The sequence below is a fragment of the Staurois parvus genome, unplaced genomic scaffold (genome assembly GCF_062004578.1).
Source record: "Staurois parvus isolate SC_StPar_1 unplaced genomic scaffold, SC_StPar_1.0 ptg000011l, whole genome shotgun sequence".
Taxonomy (NCBI): domain Eukaryota; kingdom Metazoa; phylum Chordata; class Amphibia; order Anura; family Ranidae; genus Staurois; species Staurois parvus.
The window spans coordinates 23,157,423-23,181,425 of record NW_028317807.1 but is presented as its reverse complement, the minus strand read 5'-3'; the positions used below and the strand labels follow the sequence as shown (position 1 = coordinate 23,181,425).

The 24,003-nt window shown below is 41.0% G+C and overlaps 1 protein-coding gene across 2 annotated transcripts in view; it reads left to right on the top strand.

The window, feature by feature from the left end:
* Positions 1-24,003, top strand: part of MAP3K13 (mitogen-activated protein kinase kinase kinase 13) — a 208,253-nt gene that overhangs the window by 71,088 nt on the left and 113,162 nt on the right. Inside the window, exon 1 of one of the 2 annotated variants that reach the window (XM_089671681.1) lies at positions 7,069-7,322. The exons of the other annotated variant lie outside the window; for it this stretch is intronic. The gene's annotated coding sequence lies outside the window, so the exon portion shown is untranslated. Of the gene's footprint in view, positions 1-7,068; positions 7,323-24,003 lie in introns of those variants that run through there. 2 annotated transcript variants of the gene reach the window in all.

Here is a 24,003-nt window from a genome sequence, read left to right as displayed (position 1 = left end):
TGCAGAGTGACTCCTAGAGCTCTGTACTATCAGCAGATGGATTGTGGACAGTAGAAGAAGGGGAGGAGCAGAGAAGACAGGATCAATCAGCATTTTTACACAATGCAGAGGATTAACCCCTTAAGTTCCACAGTGAGTATAACAAGCATACTTTACTGCATATACAGACTGATTTTACTGTTGTGGGTTTAGTAACACGTTAACTGACAAACTAATTAAATGGACTATATCAGTTATAAATGTTGGTGCAGTGCATAAACTTTTGAAAAAGGTTATACTGTGTATTACCTGTAAAATCTCAATAAAATTCTCTGCTCTAATGTGTGTGTAATCTGGATGATGAATTTTCTGTAAACCCTGGCCCAAAGCCCCCCTCCCTTCCTTTTTACCATTGTCCTGGATCCAGTGAATTTAGCATCATGCAGGGATTAGTGTGTACAATAGCCTCCACTATCTTAATGTATTTAGTTGTTCCCATCCAGAGGGAAATATACAGAACCTAATGCATCTGAGCCCCTAGCCAAATGTTCTTTGGGATACAGAAGCTGCAAGGAAATATATTTTTGTATAATTTGTGTACACGTATGTATGTGTGTATAGATAGCTTTTTAAACCAAAAATTGAGTCTGCTCAATTAATTTTATAGATCCATTATCTCCTGCGCTCAAAGACTCAGATCAAACAGGCGTTAGTAACAAGCAGCGTGTTGTGCGTTCATCCGCTGGTGATCAGAGGTTGTGCAGCTCTATCATGAAGCTGGGGAAGCTTGATAAAACTGTAGAAGACGATGAAAAAAAGAGCGCACAAACCTTGCGCATTACCTCAATAAATAGTGACTAATTTTATTATTAAGGAAATATACTCACAAAGTGATGGTATAACAGGCATAAGTAACCATAATCCAAACAGGGTAACAGGTAAATCCAAAAGGGGGGGGAATGAAGCCTAACGCGTTTCGAAGGGTGCTCCCTTCTTCATCAGAGCTGATCAAAAAAACAAACAAATACATATACAAATACAAATTCCCCTCAAACTATTTTCATGAATCATGAAGGTATAACAGGTGGTGATACTGTAGATGAGCATAGCAATACACATGAAAATACTCATAGAAATGGCAATACGTATAGTAATAATAATAATAATAATGTCAAAAATCTCATACAGAAAAGATATATATAGAAAACATGTACAAAAACCCCCCCACTATATATATATATATATATACATATATCTACACACACACACACACACACATATATATATATATATATACATACACATGAACCCATACACATACATATATACACAAACACATGGAAAAAATGGATGGAGATGAATGATGGAATAGATTGAGAGCTTAATTGTAAAACTGGCATAAGAATCGCTGGTAAAAGATTCTTATTGATCAGCTCTGATGAAGAAGGGAGCACCCTTCGAAACGCGTTAGCCTTCACCCCCCCCCTTTGGATTTATCTGTAACCCTGTTTGGATTATGGTTACTTATGCCTGTTATACCATCACTTTGTGAGTTTATTTCCTTAATAATAAAATCAGTCACTATTTATTGAGGTAATGCACAAGGTTTGTGCGCTCTTTCTTTCATCGTCTTCTACAATTAATTTTATATCCAGAAGAAATATACATGTAGGAGGGCCAATTCATAGTAAATTAACAATGCAAAAAATTCACCTGCATTTAATACAACTAGCCAGCACAGAGAAAGTAGACTGTAATAAAAGAAAGGTAATTTAGACTTGAATTTGCATATACTGTATATGTATATATGAAACCACTTTGCCTCTATAAAGTGTATCCCTATTTTTATCAATTTTTAACAATCTACCTGATTTACAAAGTATCAAGTGTTTCCACTGACATCTCCAAAAGACCAAACACAATACTTAGAGAATGTGATGCAACAAAAACTACAGACATGCAATAGGAGATGGTTTGAGACAATGGACATGTTACAAGAGATGGCCAGAGACTGTAGACATGCAAAAGGAGATGGTCAGAGACTATGCATGACCAAACATGCTATAGTGGTTGTTGAAGACTGGGGACATACTTCAGCAGACAGTCATAGACTGGAGACAAGTTATGTGAGACTGCTAGAGATCACTGCTTTTACAACCCCTTCATAAATACACTTCTCAAAATAATTAAAGGAACACTTTTTTAATCAGAGTGTAGCATCAAGTTAATTAAACATCTGGGATATTGATCTGGTCAGTTAAGTAGCAGAGGGGATTGTTAATCAGTTTCAGCTGCTTTGGTGTTAATAAAATTAACAACAGGTGCACTAGATGGGCAACAATGAGATGAGCCCTAAAACAGGAATGGTTTTTCAGGTTAAGGCCACTGACATTTCTTCCCCTACTCATCTTTTCTGACTGTTTTTTACTAGTTTTGCATTTGGCTAGAGTCCGTGTCACTACTGGTAGCATGAGGCAATACCTGGACCCTACAGAGGCAGTCCAACTCCTCCAGGATGGCACATCAATACGTGCCATTGCCAGAAGGTTTGCTGTGTCTCCCAGCACAGTCTCAAGAGCATGGAGGAGATTCCAGGAGACAGGCAGTTACTTTAGGAGAGCTGGACAGGGCCATAGAAGGTCCTTAACCTATCAGCAGGACCGGTATCTGCTCCTTTGTGCAAGAAGGAACAGGATGAGCACTATCAGAGCCCTACAAAATTACCTCCAGCAGGCCACTGGTGTGACAATAAGAGACAGACTTTATGAGGGTGGCCTGAGGGCCCAATGTCCTTTAGAGGGCCCTGTGTTCACTGCCCGACACCATAGAGCTCAATTGGCATTTGCCATTGAACACCAGAATTGGCAGGTCCGCCACTGGCACCCAGTGCTTTTCACAGATGAAAGCAGGTTCACCCTGAGCACATGTGACAGACGTGAAAGGGTCTGGAGAAGCTGTGGGGAACGTTATGCTGCCTGTAACATCCCTCAGCATGACCGTTTTGGTGGTGGGTGTCAGGAATGGACTTGCCAGTAATGGTGGGACTCACCTGCCTTGTGGGCTGCAGTACCAGGGCTGGCCACCGGGTGCTCTCAGCAATCAGAGACTCAACCCTGCAAGTCAGCCAAACACCTGAGGCTGATTGCAGATGTATTTAAGGGATGGCCAGACCTGCAGTCTGTGCCTTGGTGTGTGTTTTCCCATGGGCCCCTGTATCTTGTTACCTGCGTTCCTGTTCCTGTCTGACTGCTTTGTTGCCGACCCTGCTTGATCCTGACCTCTGCTGACTTCTGTTTGATCCCTGGCTTGTGACCCCGACCATTCTCTTCCTGACCCCCTGTACCTACCTGCCCGTTAGTTGCTGTACCCGGCTCGTGACCTGACTACTCTCGGCCTGCTCCTCCTGTTCCTACCTGCCCGATTGTTATTGACCCAGCCTGCTTGACTACGCTTGCATTGTATGTATTGTTATCTGTGGGTGGTTTGGTTCGTTTGCACTTTGTTTATGTTTTAGTATTGCACTGCGTTTTGTATTGTTGATATTAATAAATCATATTGTTTATAACATATCTGAAGCCTGCGTTTCCCTGCGTCAGTTCACATACCTCTGGTCATACCCGGAGCCCTGACAGTGGGTAAGTGATGGTCTGGGGAGGCATATCTATGGAGGGACGCGCAGACCTCTACAGGCTAGATAATGGCACCCTGACTGCCATTAGGTATTGGGATGAAATCCTTGGACCCATTGTCAGATCCAACGCTGGTGCAGTCCTAGGCTCCTCCTGGTGCACGACAATGCCCGCCTCATGTGGCAAAGGTATGCAGGCAGTTCCTGGAGGACGAAGGAATTGATACCATTGAATGGCCCTCACGCTCGCCTGACCTAAATCCAATAGAACACCTCTGGGATATCATGTATCGGTCCATCCGACGCCACAAGGTTGTACCTCAGACTGTCCAGGAGCTCAGTGATGCCCTGGTCCAGATCTGGGAGGAATACTCTAGGACACCATCTGTCGTCTCATTATGAGCATGCCCCGACGTTGTGGGGGCCATACAAACTACTGAGTACCATTTTTGAGTTGCTGCAATGAAATTTTAGCAAAATGGACTAGCCTGCTGCATCATTTTTTCAATTTGATTTTCAGGGTGTCATTGAATTCAGTGCTCTGTAGGTTGATCATTTACATTTCCATCAAACGATGGGTATCCTTTCATTCCTAACACATTACTCAGTCCATATAAGTATAGCTATCCAGCATGATATTTTTCCCATTGAGATCTGATGTGTTTTCGAAGTTCCTTTAATTTTTTTGAGCAGTGCATATATAATACTTGTAGTAATGGTAGGTGGGTGATACTTACCCCTTTATTGGGCTCCAAGTGTGGGTCACATAGGAGGTCTACAACAGGGGCTGTACATGGGTATACACCTGTACTTTCATAAGCATGCGCGTACATATAGACATATGACCCTGGTCACAATCTTCATCCGGGGGGAAGTCCATGTTTATACAAGTATAATCATATACTTACTGTATGTACAGCCATTGATCTCTATGGGCAGTTGTAAGTAGCATATGTGACTCCCAGGTGGGGAAATACGTGTTTTATGCCATATGGCCCCTGTACCTGTGTGTATGAGACCTACATCTTTGCCCAACGATCCCTATGTCACTACTGTGTGGCAGGAGGAACCACAGTGACCAGTGGGGCAAACACTATCCAAAACACATAAATATTGAATAGCAGCAATACTTGGAGCTTTTAAAGTCCTACTCTAGGCATTACAGAAAAACTGATCTTGTTGTTGGACCCCCCTGTGCAATGGGTAAATGCTTGTTAACTCTAGGGGATGGTGAATAAGGTATAATACTTACTTTACTCCTTGCTCCGACAAGCTGAAGTGCTCTCCACTCTGGCTTTTGGGCATCCCTTCTGTCCCCATCTACAGTGCAAGGCTGTTGACTTGCTTTGTACCGAATGACATCATCATGCAACTGTGGGCTAGAGCCCCTTAGAAAGAGACTGCGTGGGGTGATTGGAACCTGCCGAAACAAGCTGTAAGGTAAGTATTACAGCTTATTTCTCATCCTCTAGAGCTAAAGCGGTATTAAATCCAAAAGCAAATATTTATTATATTACAGCTTACCAATTCTTAGATGTGATGGCTGCATTGTTTTTCATTTTTAGGATTTATTTCTTTTATTTTTTACCTGGGGAGCCTGTCAGTAAGTCTGTTGTTTTTCACCAGAACAAACTCTCTCACAAATGTATCAGTTATTGTGTTGAGACAAACCATTTACCACTGACAGGGGTGCTTACAATGATCAGCTTTTATTCATGAAAAACCTTTATCCCAAAATGAACAAAACTGTTTGCTGTAACTGCTTGGGGACCTACAGTATGAGCTGGAGTTTGGCTTCAATTTGTTAGTTTATCTAAGGGCAGCTGCACACTGAGGGTTAACTGCACTTTCCCATAGACTTCTATTATAATTATTACAGGAGGTGTGTTATTGGCCAGATCACCAAGTGAAAACAGAGGCGAAGAAGCCTAAAAAAGAAAACTAATAAGCCACCATATATATGGATTGGCAAGCTGCTATATATTACAAAGATTTAACACTACACCCACTGGAAAGCTAAGTATGAACATTCCTCAACTACTATTGGGCTTATAGATTTTCACTGGCAACAGGGTTGCTTTAAAAGTACATTACCATGATGCACACACTCTACATCTAGTGCCCTAGTGCCCCACCTGCGTCCCAAGGGCTGCATGTGGCCCTTTGGAATATGATATGCGGCCTTTGGACCTCAGTAGTCTGTAGTGGGAACATTGATTAGGGTGATAGCATTGATCTCTACTAGCCTCATGTAACATGTTGCCAGTTTCGTATTGCCTTCTGGAGCATATCCCCAGCCAAAAAGTTAGCATGTCTACACTTTCTGGCCCTCATTTCCTCTGTTAGCATCTCTCAAGCATTACATACACTCACTTTCCTCTTTATTAGGTACACTTGTTCAATTGCTTGGTAACACAAATTGCCAATCACATGGCAGCGACTCAATGCATTTAGGCATGTAGCCGTGGTGAAGACTTGCTAAAGTTCAAACCTAGCATCAGAACGGGGAAATGGGATTTAAATGACTTTGAACATGGCATGGTTGTTGGTGCCAGATGGGCTGGTCTGAGTATTTCAGAAACTGCTGATCTACTGAGATTTTCACGCACAACCATCTCTAGGGTTTACAGAGAATGGTCAGAAAAAGAGAAAATATCCAGTTATGTGGACTAAAATGCTTTGTTGATGTCAGAGGAGAATGAGCAGACTGGTTACTGCGACATTCAGATGATAGGGTCAGAATTTGGCGTAAACAACATGGATCATAGATCCATCCTGCCTTGTATCAATGGTTCAGGCTGGTGGTGGTGGTGGTGTAATGGTGTGGGGGATATTTTCTTGGCACTAGCAAGGTGTACCTAATAAAGTGGCCGGTGAGTGTATATTAAACATTATGTGCTGTACTTTAGGGATAGCAAGGGCCGTATTGAGGCCCCCTTAGCTCGTATGTTGACACTGACAACCATTGATCTAGTGCATATAGGCCAGTAAGTGGCAATCACTGACATCAGCTTATAGTAAGCAGAGGGGTGCAAATGGGTACAGCATTAGACAATACATACAGTAAATCCCACAGCAGTCCAGCTAACCAGCACAGGTCCCTTTTTTTTTTTTTGCACGGATATCCAGTATGTGTATATTATGAATGTGTAAACCATTGTACCATATATACACACATTTTATGTGCTATATGTGTATATGTGTGTGTATTTATATATATATATACAGTATATATATATATATATCATCGGAAAAAAAATGCAATGTACTGAATGCGTAACACAGCGAATATGTCATGTCCCAGCCGTCAGCCCTTTTATCAGTTACAAGCTATTTAATGACATTGTGTGATTGGGGGGCTTGGCTTATTGGCTGTCGTAGGGAGGGCTAGCTGCATGTGCAGTGATGATTATTGGTTGCTTTATGCTCCCCCTTACTGCTCAGCTCATTGTGGACGTCACTGCAAGCTCCGTGCTGAATCCTAAAGCAGCTCGTCCCTCTCCATTCATGAATCTCCTGTGACGTCAGAAGAGCCCTGGGCTCCCTTTGCAGTGGGCTGCAGGATTGTGTGGGTGGTATCTCCCCATCCCTCACAATTCCATTTTCCAGAGCCCCTTTCAGCCTGGTGTATCCGTATTTCCCGGTGCATTTCCAGTGCTCTCTCTTCCCTGGCATCCTTAGAGACACAACATGGAAACCAGGCTAATGCAGCAGTGTGAGTATCAGCTGTCACTGTCTTCTCTTTGTTTTATTTCTTACAATGGGGGCACAGAGGTAGTGCAGAGAGTGGGGGAGTTGATGTGTGTGCTATAGAGGACAGATGGACGGTGATGGTCCATCTGTCTCTTCCAATCTCTAGGGCAAATCATGATGTTGTGGGACCAGAAACCTGATACCTCCCTTTGCAGGATGGATCCTACCACACAGATGCTCAGCTGCTGTATTGTAACCATCCCTGCTCTGTCAAACCCTCTTTTAAATGAAGTGCAATTTTCCTTTGTAAGACTATACTGGGCCACAGCTGAGCAGAGACAGGCAGCAGGGGTCCAGCACATTTCTGCAGGAGATATTCAACCTCCATTCTACCTCCTATGGTGTCCATACATCTCTAGAAACCCCTGCAACTGCTTCCATACCCTCGACAAGTTTGTGATTTTATATTATTGCTTCTAAAGTTGTACTGTGTACTTTCTGTATTGTATTTAGTGAGTTAATTTGTGTTCTAAATTATATTTGCTAATGCTTACTTAGAGATTGATGTATAGCAAGTCATTGATGGAGGTTAACTCTCTTAATATTAAATTATTGGCCACTGCATTTTAGGTATAGTAAGGGCCTTGCAGATAATTACTACTCTGGGGTGGCTACATCTTGATATCACTATATCAATTTATATAGGTTACTATATAGGTAGAAGTAATGCCTCACTACTATGATAAGTGTACATCTTGCAATGTATAAATATATCAGATATATATATATATATATATATATATATATGTAACTGCATATTAAATGTATTATTACAATTCTAAAAATCAGGATAGGTAGAGTTTTTGCATTTGATGTGTTTGTGTATATTTTAATTATTTTGGCTCTCTTCACTATATATAGTGCTGTGAATAAAAAATAATAATAAAAAGGAAGGCACAGATGTCTATGGCTATTGTGTGGTACTGCCTATGTGAGACTAAAAGGTACGTTAGTGCAGAATTGGGGGTAGTGGCTGGTAGAGCCCTAGAATATTCTCTGGGTTGGCAGTCTTAGCGAGTTCACATGATTTTAGATATGATTGTGAACTGGATTTATGAAAGGTGATTTGTGTGTGATGTGGTAAGCACACTGTCTACATGCATTACTCTCATGTGTCAAAATCAAAGTCCCAGCACATCCCTCCTGAGATATGAAAGATAAAGCGATAGGACACGTTGTATTTCTCTTAATATAAAGGATTTGTAGTCCACTAAATTCTCAGATGTCAGCTTGTGTTTATAACTAACAGCTGGCACTTCGTCTTTTCCTGGCATTTGTGAAATGTACAACGTAGATGGCATTTCTAGATGCATTTAAATTGAAGTGAACAGACTTTAAGCCCAAGAGAACAAAGACTTTTTTGCTTGGATTTGTTGTGCATTTATAGTTAGCAAGCTGTGAATTGCCCTGTGGAAAGCATATTGTACAAGGCCAGCATTGGCAGAGCCCACTGTTAACTTTTCCTGGTCTTTAATAGTGCAGGGAAATATTTGTCTTAGGTAAAAATAAAAATTTAGTCTGATGTAAATCTATTTGAAGTAGTCAATATAACCACATAACACTTTATTCTTCTTACTTTTAAAAGGAGAGACACTAATATGCTTTTGAACCTTGAAAGTGAATATGGTGCCCTCCTCAAGTATTATGTCATCTGGCCTTTACAGAAAGCTTCTATAGCAACTTTGGAGACAAATTATTTTTTTTGGTTCAGACCTGATCACTTATTCCACTATTGCATGCTGAGAAAGAGGAGTGGTTATGCACATGTTCTTAATTTATAAATCTCCCCCAGACTAACTCTGAAGGTTTTCCCAGAATTTACAGTATAATGCCAATTAAAGTAATCAACTGTGGGCATTTTTTTCTTGTTCAATAAAGTATACTGTGTTTAGTTCAGAAAGTGTACTGTGCAAACTTAATATTATCACGCCTATATGAATTCAACATATGGACTCCAGCTGGAGAAAGCACTGCAATAAGGGCTTGACAATCAAACTTTTGAAAGTGTAAATGGAATTCAACTATAGACAATTGGAATGGATATGGGTAAGATGCCTCTTAAAGCAAAATTATACCCATAACCATAAAAAAATAATGTTCTTTAGCAGGGAACATACATTATAGATTAATAATTATTAATTATGTTACCAAAATTAGTGTGTGCTATAAATTGCCTCCACAGCTGCTCCTGGTTCTTCTTGCTGGAAGCTGCTATTTTGGTGAAGCCCAGAGTCCCTGAGCAGCAGTAAATCTTTAGGCTGTCAGCAGATTAGCCTCTAGTGGCTCTGATTTTCAGCTCAGAGCCAAAAAATAGAGAGCAACCGAGCATGTGCAGAGCAGGGACGAGACAGTGTATTACTGGATTTTAAACAGTATAGGCAACTTCTTTTTAATGCTTTACATAGCAATATCTGCAAAAGGGGCAAGCCTGAACCGATCTAGCAGAACCTTATTTTCTGACAATATTTACACTTTAAATAATATTGAGTATTGAAGACAGTTACGTGGCATACAGTAACAGCTCAAATAAATTGGCAATGTGCCGTCAAGGAACACAATGGGGTTTATTTACTAAAGCTGGAGAGTTCAAAATCAGACTCCCTTCTGCATAGAAACCAATCAGCTTCCAGGTTTCATTGCCAAAGCTTCATTGAACAAGCTGAGGTTAGAAGCTGATTGGTTTCTATGCAGAAGGGAGTCTGATTTTGGACTCTCCAGCTTTAGTAAATAAACCCCAATTGGTCTAGGGCCAAAACCGTATAACCAGAAGCACAGAGAAAGGTGTCATAGATAGAAGAGTAGAGACAAAAGAGCAAGAAGAAATAAGAGGAGAGGTAGGAAGGATAAAAAAGAAGTGTGAGATTTAAGGTTTTTTTATGCGGAGGGGGAAGGTCTTATACCATAATGACCAGACTTAGAAGTTAAGCATACATCACATAAGTAATCCTTTCACAGATGACAATATGCCTGTAACAGGACTGCTGGCAGATCACTATGGAGTCACTCTTGCTAACCGGATCAACAGAGGCCTCTCCATGGGTCACCAACACAAGAATGGGTCACCAGGATGAGCACCAGAATCTCCCATCTGACATGGTCCTTAATTTTTAATGATTGTAGGTTGAAATTTGAAAAAAGGTTGTTTTCTACCTTAAAGGCCATGGCTCTTGAAAGACATAAAAAAACCCCATATTGATCAGCCAAGTAGTGCTGACATAGTGCTTTTCATTTTTATTTTTTGAATAGCTCTGTATTCATTCATTAAACTTACCTGAATTTAACCCCTTCGCTCTTAAGGGTAAAACAAATCTTAACTCCTAAGCACAATTTTGCAACTTTGACGTGTTAGTTAAACTGTACATATCACATTTACTTTGTGCATCCAGGAGGAGGTGGATTATACCTTTTTTTTTTTCAGGACAAATTGGGCTTTCATTTGGTGGTAAATGGTAATGGATATCTCCAGATTTGTTTTTTATTATCAAAGGAAAACTGGCAAAAATAGTACAAAAAAATATATTTTTTTACTTTAGCTGTATATTTCTTGCTATTACCATAATCTACCACCAAAGAACAACCCAAAATAATTTCTCCTGCTCCTGTAGATCACAGTGATACCACACATGTGTATAGTTAGTGTTAGTTGTTGTTTGTATCCGTAGTACGGCCCAGCAACAATAGAGCACATTTTGATTTTTTTTTTATCCTGCGACTAACTGACACTGACACTAATTTAAAAATTAAAAAAAATTCAGACCAAAAAAAATAAAATGCTGACCCTGACCTTTGACCTTGACCCAAACACTAACCCTGGCACTGATCTAGATCAAACCTTGAGCTAGGTATTTTTTAAAATTTCTATTATCTTTTTCTTTCTTTCACTCTTTCTCTCTCTCTTTCTTTCTTTCATTTTTTTTTTTCTCTCTGAAAGGACAGAGACAGATACAATGTACCTCTCTCCTCCATTGAGAGAGTAAAAACATGGGGGTGGGCTGATCACTGTGATAGCCAATCACAGGCAATCACAGCGATCTGGTGACCCAGAATCTTGAGTTCCAGGTCCAGGGACCAAGGGCTTTCAGTGAGACACCAGTTTTTGTGCCAGCACAAAGACAGGTACGCAAATATACGGACCTACGGAAAAAAGGCCAGTCCAGTGGGTCCGCATATTTGCGTACGGTTGGCATGAAGGGTGTGAATTCATATCATCCTCTTGGAATCCACTGTACTAGAGAACTCTAAGTACTGTACTAGAGGACTGAAAGACAAAGGAACAGCATAAGTAATGAGATGTGCTACAGTACTCATGTGCCTAACAAAGTGATAGGTGGAGAAAGCAGCATAACAAAGTGATGAGCTCAGTGGTCCACTGCTTCCCTTTTCACTGTCCAGTCTCAGGCTGGGGGAGGGATTTGTATGTGTCAATTAAAGCGGTATTAAAGAAAACATTTATTACATTTCAGCTTACCAGTTCTTAGATGTGATGGCTGCATTAGTTTTTCTTTTAAGGCTTTCTTTCTTATAAAAAAAACTAATGCAGCTATAAAAATTCACCTGGTGATCTAGCCAGCAAGTCAGTTTTTCAGATGTAGCAGTTAGAGAGTTAAGACAAACCATTTAACACTGAAAGGGGCGCTTACAATGGTCCACTTTTAGTCATTTAAAACCTTTATCCCAATAGAAAAAAACAGTTGTAACCGATTATAAAGTGTTAGATGAGTTTAGCTTCAATTTGTTAGTGTATTTAAATCTGCAAATGCACCTAATATTCCCCTCCCCCCAGATTAACAATGCTGCTTTCCAAAGTTGTCTCTGTTGTTCCTTCATCCAGAGCCTTAAACAGTCTAATACATGGGGTGTGTTACTGGCCAGATCACCAGGTGAAAACAGAGGGGAAAAAAGCCTTAAAAAAAAGAAAATGAATGCAGCCACCACATCTAATGATTGGTATGCTGCAATATATAACATTTTTGGTCTTGGATTTAGTATCGCTTTAACTGCCACAAAGAAAGATCAAATTCCCTGCCCTGCCAGACAAAGGTGTGGTGTGTGGCAGAGCTATATAAATCTAAGTACTGTATAGACAGCAGGGGTGGACTGACAACTCATGGGGCCCCCGGGCAATAGGGGATCATGGGGCCCTTGTGTCCTTGCCCAAACTCAAAAAAGCCTATGAAAAAGGTACCAGGGGCATCTCATTGGGCCCCCTACTGACCCCGGGTCCTCGGGCAGTGCCCGAGTTTCCAAATGGTCAGTCCGCCCCTGATAGACAGCAATACAAATCTTGTCGCAGAGAAAACAGTTCCTATATATGTATTTCATTTGTGTGCTTAGCTGTTTGCCAGGAGTTCAGTATAAACTGTTACTAAAGCCAGGAGCCTGCAGTCACTATATCTAGTCTCCCACAGTACACACAACATGGAAGTGCAATTATTTTAGTAAATATAAACTGCTAAATACCTTTTCCCATCAGCAGTTAGAGCAGTCTTGTGACTTCAGCAGAGCACTGGTTAAAGCTTGCAAGAGGAGTTTTCATTTTGCTCTAGATGGATGCAGAACCCCTGACCTCTGTCTGGACAATGCTGATTGGCCCTGTGCTGATCACATGCACTCTCCCAAGAAAGAAAAAAAAAAAAACCTCTCTAGGAATACACACCAAACTGAGTATGTGCAGTGACTCCACACAATACAATATGTCTTATCGGGAGATAAGAGGGGGATACTGGAAGAAGGGGAGGATCAGAGAAGACAAGATAAAACCGCATTTTTAAACAATGCAGATGATTAACCCCTTAGATCCCACAGTGAGTATAACACGCATGATTTACTGCATATACAGACTGATTTTACTGTTGTGGGTTTAGTAACACTTTAAGTAAAAAGGCTTTATTTAAATAAATAGTAATAACAAAAACGGTATTGTGTTACTGGTTTCCTTCCAAGTTGCTCCTATTCTTTAGTACAATAGGAATGTCAGCAAAATAGTTTACTGTTATTTGCTTTAGAAATAGCGCACATACTTTTTATTCTCTGTAATGTTGTGTTTTACATTCATAGTGCATGATATCACAGGTTAAAGTTTCCTAGTGATGTCTCACAACTTGAAAACGTGATAACTACTACATTAATCCAATGAATGGTTTACATCATCAGTGCATTGTACTTGTACTGTACCTTTTACTAGATAAAGGTGTCTGTCACCTCTGTGTTTGGTCTTAGACAAGTGATCATTTTTAATGTCTACAAATAAATATACATTAGAGAAAGCACAACAGTACAACCTGTAATAGGGCATTTAAGGACACAGCTGAAAGAAATGTATATAAACAGGCACTGAAAAGGAAGCATATAAACACATGGTCATATAGTATAGTGTAGTGTATTCAGGTCTTTTTTTTTGTGTGTGTATTCCTTTGCTTACTAATTATAGGTTTAGGCTAGGTTCACACATGTACGTCTGCATTTTCATGCATTTTTGTACTTTTTTTTTCATGCATTTTCATTGTCTCCCAATAAAGTCCCTGGAGTCAAAAATGAACCAAAAGAATCTACTGCAGTCTTTTCCAAGTCCCATGGAAGCATGTTGCATAGGTGTGAAGAGGGCCCATAAACAATGATGGGATTCCTCCCATTGTGCATTGCCATACAATGGCTGAAGTGGGACAAATAACACAGGTGTGAACAGGGACTTAACTCAGTAATGACAGCAGCTAAACAGTCTAGCTGGCCATACATAGATTAAAATGTGTCCAGTTCAGCAGGGATCTGTTGAAATTTGATACATGTATGGGTACTGTGGTTGTACAGAAGTCAGTCTACTGATTGTGCCTTTGTACATCTGCCCTGTTGGGTTTTCTGTTTGATCAGGATTGCAGGTTATAGCCAGCAGTGTTGATCAGTGTATTCTGACAGCAGGGAGACTTCTCCTTTAACCACTTGCCTACAGGGCACTTATACCCCCTTCCTGCCCAGGGCGATTTTCAGCTTTCAGCGATGTTGCTCTTTGAATGACAATTGCGCAGTCATTCAACACTGTATTCATATGAAATTTTTATCTTTTTTTGTGTGACAGATAGAGCTTTATTTTGGTAGTATTTAATTACCTCTGGGTTTTTTATTTTTTCTTAAACAAACCAAAAACCACTGAAAATTTTGAAAAAAAAAAGTTTTTTCTTAGTTTTTGTTATAAAATTTTGTAAATAAGTGATTTTTCTCCTTCACTGATGTGCGCTAGTGAGGCTGCACTGATGGGCACTGATAGGCTGCACTGATGGGCACTGATAGGCTGCACTAATAGGCACTGATAGGCTGCACTGATGGACATTGATAGGTGGCACTGATGGGCACTGATGAGGAGGCACTGATAGGTGGCACTGATGGGCATTGACAGGCATCACTGATGGGCACTGAAAGGCAGCACTCATATATGGCACTGATAGGCAGCACTGATAGGCAGCACTGACTGGCACTGATAGGCAGCACTGACGGGCACTGATAGGCGGCACTGACTGGTACTAATAGGTGGCACTGATTGGCAGCACTGATAGGTGGCACTGACTGGCATTGATAGGTGACACTGAAAGGCAGCTCAGATGGGCACTGATATGTGGCATTGATGTGCTGCGCGCTCCCGGAGCCACGCATGCGTGATTAGAATGGGAGGACGTCTTATGACGTCCTCCCAGAATGAGAGAACCGCCTTGCGTCTGTCATTTTACTATACGGCGGTAGGCGGTTAAAGACACAGGACACAGTAGGGAGGATTTCCCCATCCACATCAAATGTGTGGATGGGGGAATCAGCCCACTTTTTTTGTTCTATACATTGGTTGAACTGCCTTACGCTTTAAAAGTCCAAGGGGGAATTTTTTTTGTCTTTAAAGTGGTTCTAAAGGTTAAGGTTTTTTACCTTCATGTGTTCTATGCATGAAGATAAAAAAAACTCTGTGTGCAGTGGCCCCCGCCAGCCTTCCACCCCCAATCCCTACCTGAGCCCCCTCCGATCCAGTGATGTTCACGATAGCCTCGGCTGTATGGGGACTCTCCCTCCTCATTAGCTGAGACACAAGCTATCAATCACAGCCATTGATGCTGCTCACACACAAGGGTCACACTCCGCTCACATACCCATCAAAAACAGCTCCAAGGTAATACTCCAGATCCAGATCAGGTTCCACCTTATAGGGCTCAAAATGACCAAGCCAAGGAACAAATAGGTGCTGATAGTGCAGTAAGTTTTATTAAATGGTAGGCGAACAATCCAGATAAAAAAGGTGAACTCACATGTGGTATTGAAAATGATAGACAAAAATGGCCGCTGGCCTTGTTCGCTCCGGTGGGCTCCTACTGGCGCGTTTCGTGCACCAGCATGTTGTCAAAGGGGTAAGCCCACCCCGGAGAACGTCAGGACTTAAATACTCTACTGTGCAAGCACGGGCGCGCTTCACACCTTACTTGTTTTATGAGAAGGATAACAAACTACTACTAGGTAAATACTAAAAGTACTAGGTAGTTTGTTATACTTCTCATAAAACAAGTAAGGTAGTAAATTGGCAATCTACATCTTTATTCCGTTTGCCATGCGGTGCCCCGGGATAGGAAGTGACGTATCGTCACTGATCCTGTAGTCCGCCCGCACATGCGCACAATTGTAGTGTGACGCGCGCTCGCGCATGCGTGCATCTCTTTGTGTGACGCGCACCTGCGCTTGCTCATGCACGGTAGAGTATTTAAGTCCTGACGTCCTCCGTGTGGACTTACCCCTTTGACAATGTGCCGGTGCACGAAACGCGTCAGTAGGAGCCCACCGGAGTGACGTCACGCCGCACACGGCCGCGAGCAAGGCCGGTGGACATTTTTGTCTATCATTTTCAATACCACATGTGAGTTCAACTTTTTTATCTTGATTGTTCGCCTACCATTTAATAAAACGTACTACACTATCAGCACCTATTTGTTCCTTGGCTTGGTCATTTCGAGCCCTATAAGGTGGAACCTGATCTGGATCTGGAGTATTACCTTGGAGCTGTTTTTGATGGGTATGTGAGCGGAGTGTGACCCTTGTGTGTGAGCAGCATCATCCCATGTGTCCACATTGAGCCTGATGACCCCGCAGCCCTAGACCAGACCTAGATGAGTTTATATAGGATACACCTGTTTTGCGCATTTATTATGCGCTTCTGGGGAGTGCATCGTCTCATTGGCTCGCCGCACCTGAAGTTACCAGCACGGAGCACAGATCACTGTTATATATGTTGATTGAATTATTCACATCTGTCACGCAATTTTTATGCTTCGTTGACATATTGTAACGTCATAATAAGACGTAATTTTCACTTGTAATAAGCTAAACAAATGTTCTATAAAACACAGTTTTGTCAGAATTTTGAAAATTGTTTTTAAAATCTTACTTTTCAAAAGGGCTGTACTCATTTATACTGAGCACTGGACAAACATACAACATATTTCTGACTGTTACTGTAAAATTGGGGCTATGGTTGGAATGTATTTACTTCACAGTACAAACTTTTCAAACTTGGCGCACTTCCTTACATGCATATACCTTCTACCAGCTCTTTATTTCGATCACTGGGGATGGCAAGCATTATATAAGCAGGACTACAAGATCCAGCATAACTCTTCATGCCCCACCAAAGCGTGAATGTCTCTTACTTCACAATAAGAGTCCACTATAGTTGGTGTGTTAGGGGGCACACAGGTGGGGAGCACAGAGCACGTATCTTCTGTTGGATGCGAAAGGAATATTTGCACTTATTGGATTCACATTATGGACTTTTATTTCACATTATTTATTTTCATTGTTCATTTGTATTTAAGTTTAAGATTTATGTCATTTATTAATAATTGGGGCAGCGCTTCTTATTTTGTGTGATAAGAAAGCTACTGCTTCCATCACAAAAATGGATTCCCTGTTTGTTCTCTCCTTGGGACCTCACAAGGGGAACCCTGGTTAAAAAATCCATCATGGCACAGTGGATAAAGAACTTGACCGCAAGAGCTTATGCTCTTATGCAAAAAACACCTCCTCCTGCGCTATTACGCACCCATTCCAGTGGATCAGTGGGAGTAGGGGCTGACTGACAACTCATGGGGCCCCCGGGCAATAGGGGATCAGGTGGCCCCTGTTTCTTTGCCCAAACATCTCATGGGGCCCCCTACTGACCCCAGGCCCTCGGGCAGTGCCCAAGTTTCCAAATGGTCAGTCCGCCCCTGGGTAGGAGTTTCCTGGGAATTTCGTCACCAAAGTTCTGTAGTCCAACTGTGTAAGGCTACCATCTGGTTTTCTGTTCATACTTTCTAAAGTTTACCAAGTCGACATCCAGTCTTCTGCGGATGCAGCTGTTGGTGACAAGGTTCTCGCAGCTACACCCTGAACTTGGGTCTTCTGACTCCTTTTGTTTTTTGGCTCATTTGGCACAGTTCTGTTTGCCTAGTTGTTGCCCTACCTTCATACTCATTGCTTGGGCACTTCCCATAAAAGAAAATTGCATATTTCCCCCATTAAGTACAGTCAGTGCTGATAGGAGAATCCCTTTGTTCTTTCTGGCAGGAAGGCTTCCCTGCTGACAAAACACAATGATCACTGCTGGTGGCTATAGCTGCCGGCAGTAATCACATAATCCGACAGGCTTGTTGTACTTTGATTGATGCTGATCTCTGCTGAACCATCTGAGATTCGATCCATCTATGGCTGGCTTAAGTGAGCAACACTGAGTGGAGCCTAGGCTGTTACAGCCCATGAGCCCACAATAGAAAATTAGGCTTCCCTGTATATTTTTACTGTGGATGCATGTATGCATGCATAGGCTTCCAATAACTTCTGCTGAAAGTAAGGAGCATCCAATATGTGCTTTAAAACCAATGTATGTACTGTTGATTTAGATGGAAAACATTATCAAATTTATACAATAAGAGTAAGAGCAAAATGCAATAACCCATTGGATCTATCAGATATCATCTTTCACATACCTCATTAAGCTGAAATCTGATTAGTTACTATGGATAACTGCACTTTATGTACCATCACTGCACTTTGCACTGAACAAATCTATGCAGAACTGGACTAATTCCAGGAGAACTAATCCCAGGAGTCATAAGTCCTCCTGCACACTGGACATTTTGATAACGCTGGTAACGTTAGCTGTGTAAAGTCATGTTAAAAATGTGAGTTTTTTCAGTTTTTTTTAGCGTTTTTGCATTAGCGTTTAGCTGCGTTTTGCCGTGTTTAGCGGCGTTTCCCCGCATTTGCGTTTTTTTAGCATTTTTTTACCAAAAAAAAAATTGGGGGGGGGGGTCAAAAAAAGTAAAAACTAAGCTTTTACCGCGTTATGCCACCGTTTTTCAGCGTTAGAGTGTTTCTACAGCTAAAAAAAATAGAAACTAGTCCTGGGTTTTTTTTTCCAGCCAGAAAACGTTGATTACAGTCTGTGTGCATGGACACATAGGATAACATGCTGAAGGGTTTACTAGCTGTAGAAAAAATGTCAAAAGACCAAAACAGCCGCTGTAAAAACGTCTAGTGTGCATGAGGACTAAAGGTAATGTGCTAAAAAATGCAGTTGATGCCTAACCTTTAGATCTTTTCATTTGCTGCTAATAAAATGCTCCCTGGTGCTTTACAAAATGTCTGATGTATAAATGTGATTTCTAAACTCTAACTTATCCAGCACTGGACTCGTGTGTTCATGAACCTAAATATACATTTACATGTATATCAAAGCTAAAGCAGCAATACTTACCTTAGTTCCAATGGTCCAACGCCCATGTAATTCCACTTTAAAGTTGTTTTGGCATTATGATCTGGATGTGTGTTGATAGCAGGGAAAACATGATCACGCACCATTTGTCAGGGTAGCCATATAAAAGAGTTGGTCATCACCCAATCCACTTTAGTCAAGCTGGGTTGGGCAGTAATGCACATATGAACGGGCAACAACAGATCATTCTAGCAACCCCTTGAAGACCAGTTCTGGATGAGGTCAGCCATGATGTACTGCCTATAAAAGTGTTGATAGGACCACCTGTAATCTAAGACTCAATTCAGAAAAGCAATGAACTGCATCTTGAAGATCACAGCTCTGTGCTTCCTGAGCAGCTGAGGGGACTTTCCTACATAAATAACAGACTTTATTCATCTCTAGTACAGATGAAAGGAACCGTCATTCATACGTAGTGTGAATGAGTTCTGGCACAGACTCTGGTTGACAGAAATTCTAGGGGACTGGGACCCTGTGCACAACAATGTCTGAAGGACAACTCTTATCATATTTAGACATGGAAACTAAATTAATCTTGTGCTTGTCCCTATTTATTTTACTAATAAGTACTATAGTATTATTTGCTACTATTTTTACATCTATACAAATAAATACAGCTTGTTATTCATACAGTAAAAGACCATCTATCTCAGTGGTTCTCAACCTTCCTAATGCCGTGACCCTTTAATATAGTTCCTCATGTTGTGGTGACCCCCAACCATAAAATTATTTACCCAGTAATTATAATTCATGAGTATCGTTTTACCTCCAATACTGCTGCTTTCAACACAGTAGCTGCTTTTAACAGAGTAGCTGCTTTCAACACAGCAGCTGCTTTCTACACAGTAGCTGCTCTTTACACATCGGAAATATGTGTTTTCTGATGGTCTTGGGGACCCCTGTGAAAGGGTCGTTCGACCCCCAAAGGGGTCGCGACCCACAGGTTGAGAACCACTGATCTATCTGCTGTGACAGTGCAGAGCTCATGTGAACCAGCTCTAGATTACAGGTGGTCCATTCAATTAAGGTTTATAGTTCTAACAAGTTGCTCCAAAAGCACCTCACATTTTCAAAGTGTAAAGGACCTTGCACAAGGTACTGATGTATTAATGCCAGATCTCCCTGGCAGAAAGTACTCACGTAACAAATGCTAGTATAGTCTGTAAAGTGCATGCAAACATCTGTACTTGTATAAAAAAATTCCAGAACAATTCTTCTAGCTCCCAGAATTAAAGGGGAGTGTGATTTACGTGCAAATGCGCATAAAATACTGACTAGTAATGGAAATTTTTTTGTATTTTTTTTTTTATTGATCAAACATGGAACTAGTTTACTGGCATTCACATCACTAGTTTGCTGACATTAAAAGCAAAGAGCGTCGTTCAAAAAAAAAAAAAAAAGGTTAGAAAACACAAAATAAATGGGAGAAGTCTGCAGTCCCGCCCAAGAGCTTTCTGGAAACCCTGCTTCAGTTTGCGAAAAGTATACAAAACTCAAAGTGTTGTACATCTAATGAAACTTAAATTAAATGATAACTATGCTTTTACGAAAATCAAACTTAAAGTAGAACAATGACGTCCCATAAAAATTAATATATACTGCAGCACTTAAAGTGTTACTAAACCCACAATAGTAAAATCAGTCTGTATATGCAGTAAAGCATGCTTGTTATACTGACTGTGGAACCTAACGGGTTAATCCTCTGCATTGTGTAAAAAGGCTGTTTGATCCTGACTTCTCTGATCCTCCCCTTCTTCCAATGTCCCCCTCTTATCTCCTGATAAAACATATCGTGTGGAGTCACTCTGTACATGCTCAGTTTGGTGTGTTTTGCTAGAGAGGGTTTTTTTTTTCTTGGGAGAGTGCATGTGATCAGCACAGGGCCAATCAGCACTGTCCAGACAGAGGTCAGGGGTTCTGCATCCTCCTACAGCAAAATGAAAACTCCTCCTACAAGCTTTACCATGTGCTCTGCTGGACACTGATAGAAGTCACAAAACTGCTCTAACTGCTGATGAGAAAAGATATTTAGCAGTTCATGTTTACTAAAATAATTGCACTTCCGTGTTCTGTGTACTGTGGGAGACCAAATAGAATGAATGCAGGGTCATGGGTTTAGTAAAACTTTAATTATAAAAACATCTACAGTTTTTTTTTAGCCCCCCTCAAAGTCCCACAGATACCTATAGATTCCACCAGTAAATTCCACCCAATGCAGCTTCTTGTGGTGATGTGGCAATGATGCTACCCTTCTCCTGAATTCAGAGCAGAGTTGCCACTCTCACCTAATGGCAACGATGTTACAGAATGTGTGGCTATCATCATTGTAACTGTTAATTCACAAGCCTGTAGTTTGTCAATCAGCACCTTCTGCACCTAGTCTTCCCCACTGCTGCCTGGATTGGCTGCACTGCCTCTGTTGCTGAAACCCTCCCACTGTGAGCTGCAGTGTCTGAGAGGGGGAGCATATAAAACTAAAATGAAGGCACATTTGGCTCAGACAAGAAATGTAAAGAAACTTTGTTTAAGTTTTAAGGTGTAACTAAAGGCAAAACATTTTTTTTTTTTAGTTTTGGATAGATTGGAGAGGCATTAGAACACCTCTCACTTTATACTGCTGTCTGTGTCCCCATTAGGGAAAGTTGCCATCTCAGTTTGTCCTGTTTACAATTACCCTAAGGCTCCATGCACACTGGGCATTTTAATAACGCTGGTAACGATAGCTGTGAGTTTTCAGCGTTTTTTTAGCATTTTTGCATTAGCGTTTAGTGGTGTTTTGCTGTGTTTTTTTCACGATTGTGGTTTTGTTACCAAAAAAAAAATTTTTTTGGTTACAAAAATGTCCAAAAATGCCGGTTTGATGCTATTTACCCCGTTTTGATGCATTTTTCAGTATTGGAGCGTTTTTACAGCTACAAAATTCATCTAGAAACCCACTAGTTCTGGGATTTTGTTTCCAGCCAAAAAACACCCCTGCCAAAAAAGTTGATTACAGTCTATGTGTGTATGAACACATAGGATAACATGCTGGGGGGTTTACTGGCTATAGAACAAAACATCAAAAGCCAAAAACAGCAGCTGTAAAAACATCCAGTGTGCATGAGGACTAAAAAATGAAAAGAAAATCCCCAAATTTGGGTTGACAACAAAGCAGTAAAAAAGGGGACATCTTCCAATGGAGACACTAGTTCTCGTGACACCCTTGGATTCCCTCACTTTGGAGGGATTTCTTTCTGTTTTGGTAATGGGACAGTGGATGCTCACAGTCTAGTAGAAAGCAGTCTATAGTGTGCAAAGAATTGTCATAGCCTGAAATGTCACTAGCTTACATAATTGTGAATGGCCCCTTTGTAAATCGTTAGGCAAGCCCCTCCATCATACACTGTTTTTTAGATATTAGCCAGCTCCAATAGTCATAATCAATTTCAAGTGTAACTTACAATACACCAAAATTGGTTCTACCTGGTGGTGCTACCGCTCAATGATAGGTTTAAGGTTTCACACTTGTCTGGAAGCATCTATATGATGTTAGACTTGTTTGCCCAGCTTCTCAAATATACGATTAAGGAGGTTTTGTCTGGTTTACTCAGATACAAAACTGGTTTTCTTTATGTATTTCACCTTCCCATAATGATGGAAGTCATGTACTCAGAGCTGTATCTTCTCACTAGTTCCTTATATGTTTGTAATTTTTGTTTGTTAAACTGTATAAAAACCTAATAAATACTATTTGATTAATTAAAAAAAAATGTTTAACCAACTGCAATCTGAGTTAGATTCAAAGATACTCCCTTGCAGTAAATGGGGAGCAGCTCCGCGCGGCCTTGTACATCTTTTACGGAGATGTCCGAATCTGGTAGAGTTCTGGGGTTCTGCAATCACTCAAATCAGTTTAATTCTTGGTAGAATTAATAGTAACTCCCCTCTCTGTATTCTATGGTAGCCAACCTAGACCCCCCCTACAATGCTAGCTGTAATTGGATTACTACTTGCAGTGGTGTCAGAATGTCTCTCCTCTGTACCCTCAACATTAGGGGAATGATTTGCAGATGTCTATCAACTGCTTTCTTTTGAAAAAAATTATGTACAAACAGAGGGGTACACTTCACAAATTCTAAGACATCTGGGATATATGGTACACTGCTACCCAATGGGCTGTACAATAGGTAATTTTCCTTTACCTGACTCGCCCCCAATCCTCTACACCTAATAATCCCTATCTGTCCTGCAGGTAAAGGCTGATTGTTCTAATCTAACTGCAATGATGCCACCTCATGTACAGTATGTTAGCATTCGACTGGGAAAAAGACTTATATGGTCAGATCCTTAGATGCTTACTTCGTTTTATTTCTTTTGCTACACATTATCTGCTGTTATACGTGCCTACAGACTGGATCTGTGTATGTTGTGTGTTACTGAACTGAATGAAAAGCACCATTCACATGCTCTTGTCATATTTACTGGCTGGACTAAACACTGATAAGAGCACGTCAAACCCAACTGTGTGGCCACAATTGTTTTCTGGGGCTATGCACCAGTGCAGTGAATCTTGGAACAAATGTACACAAAATGGCTTCAGCTGGATCTCCACCCATCAGGAAAGCCCCTCTAACATGTTTCACCTGTGTAATGCAGGCCATAGACGGGTCGAAAATTGGCCGATTTTTGGAAAAAAAAAATGAAAAATCGGTCGGTACCACCAGCGGTAAAAAAAATCGGCCAACTCAATCATAAAGTTTACTCCATAACTTCTGTCCCTTGCAGGTCACGGCTCATGTGTGGATTTTTTATCGGTAAAACGATCGGCCGATTTGCCCATCATTGCCGGGAAAATAGGCCGATCGTCAAAATCGGCCGCAAATTTTCC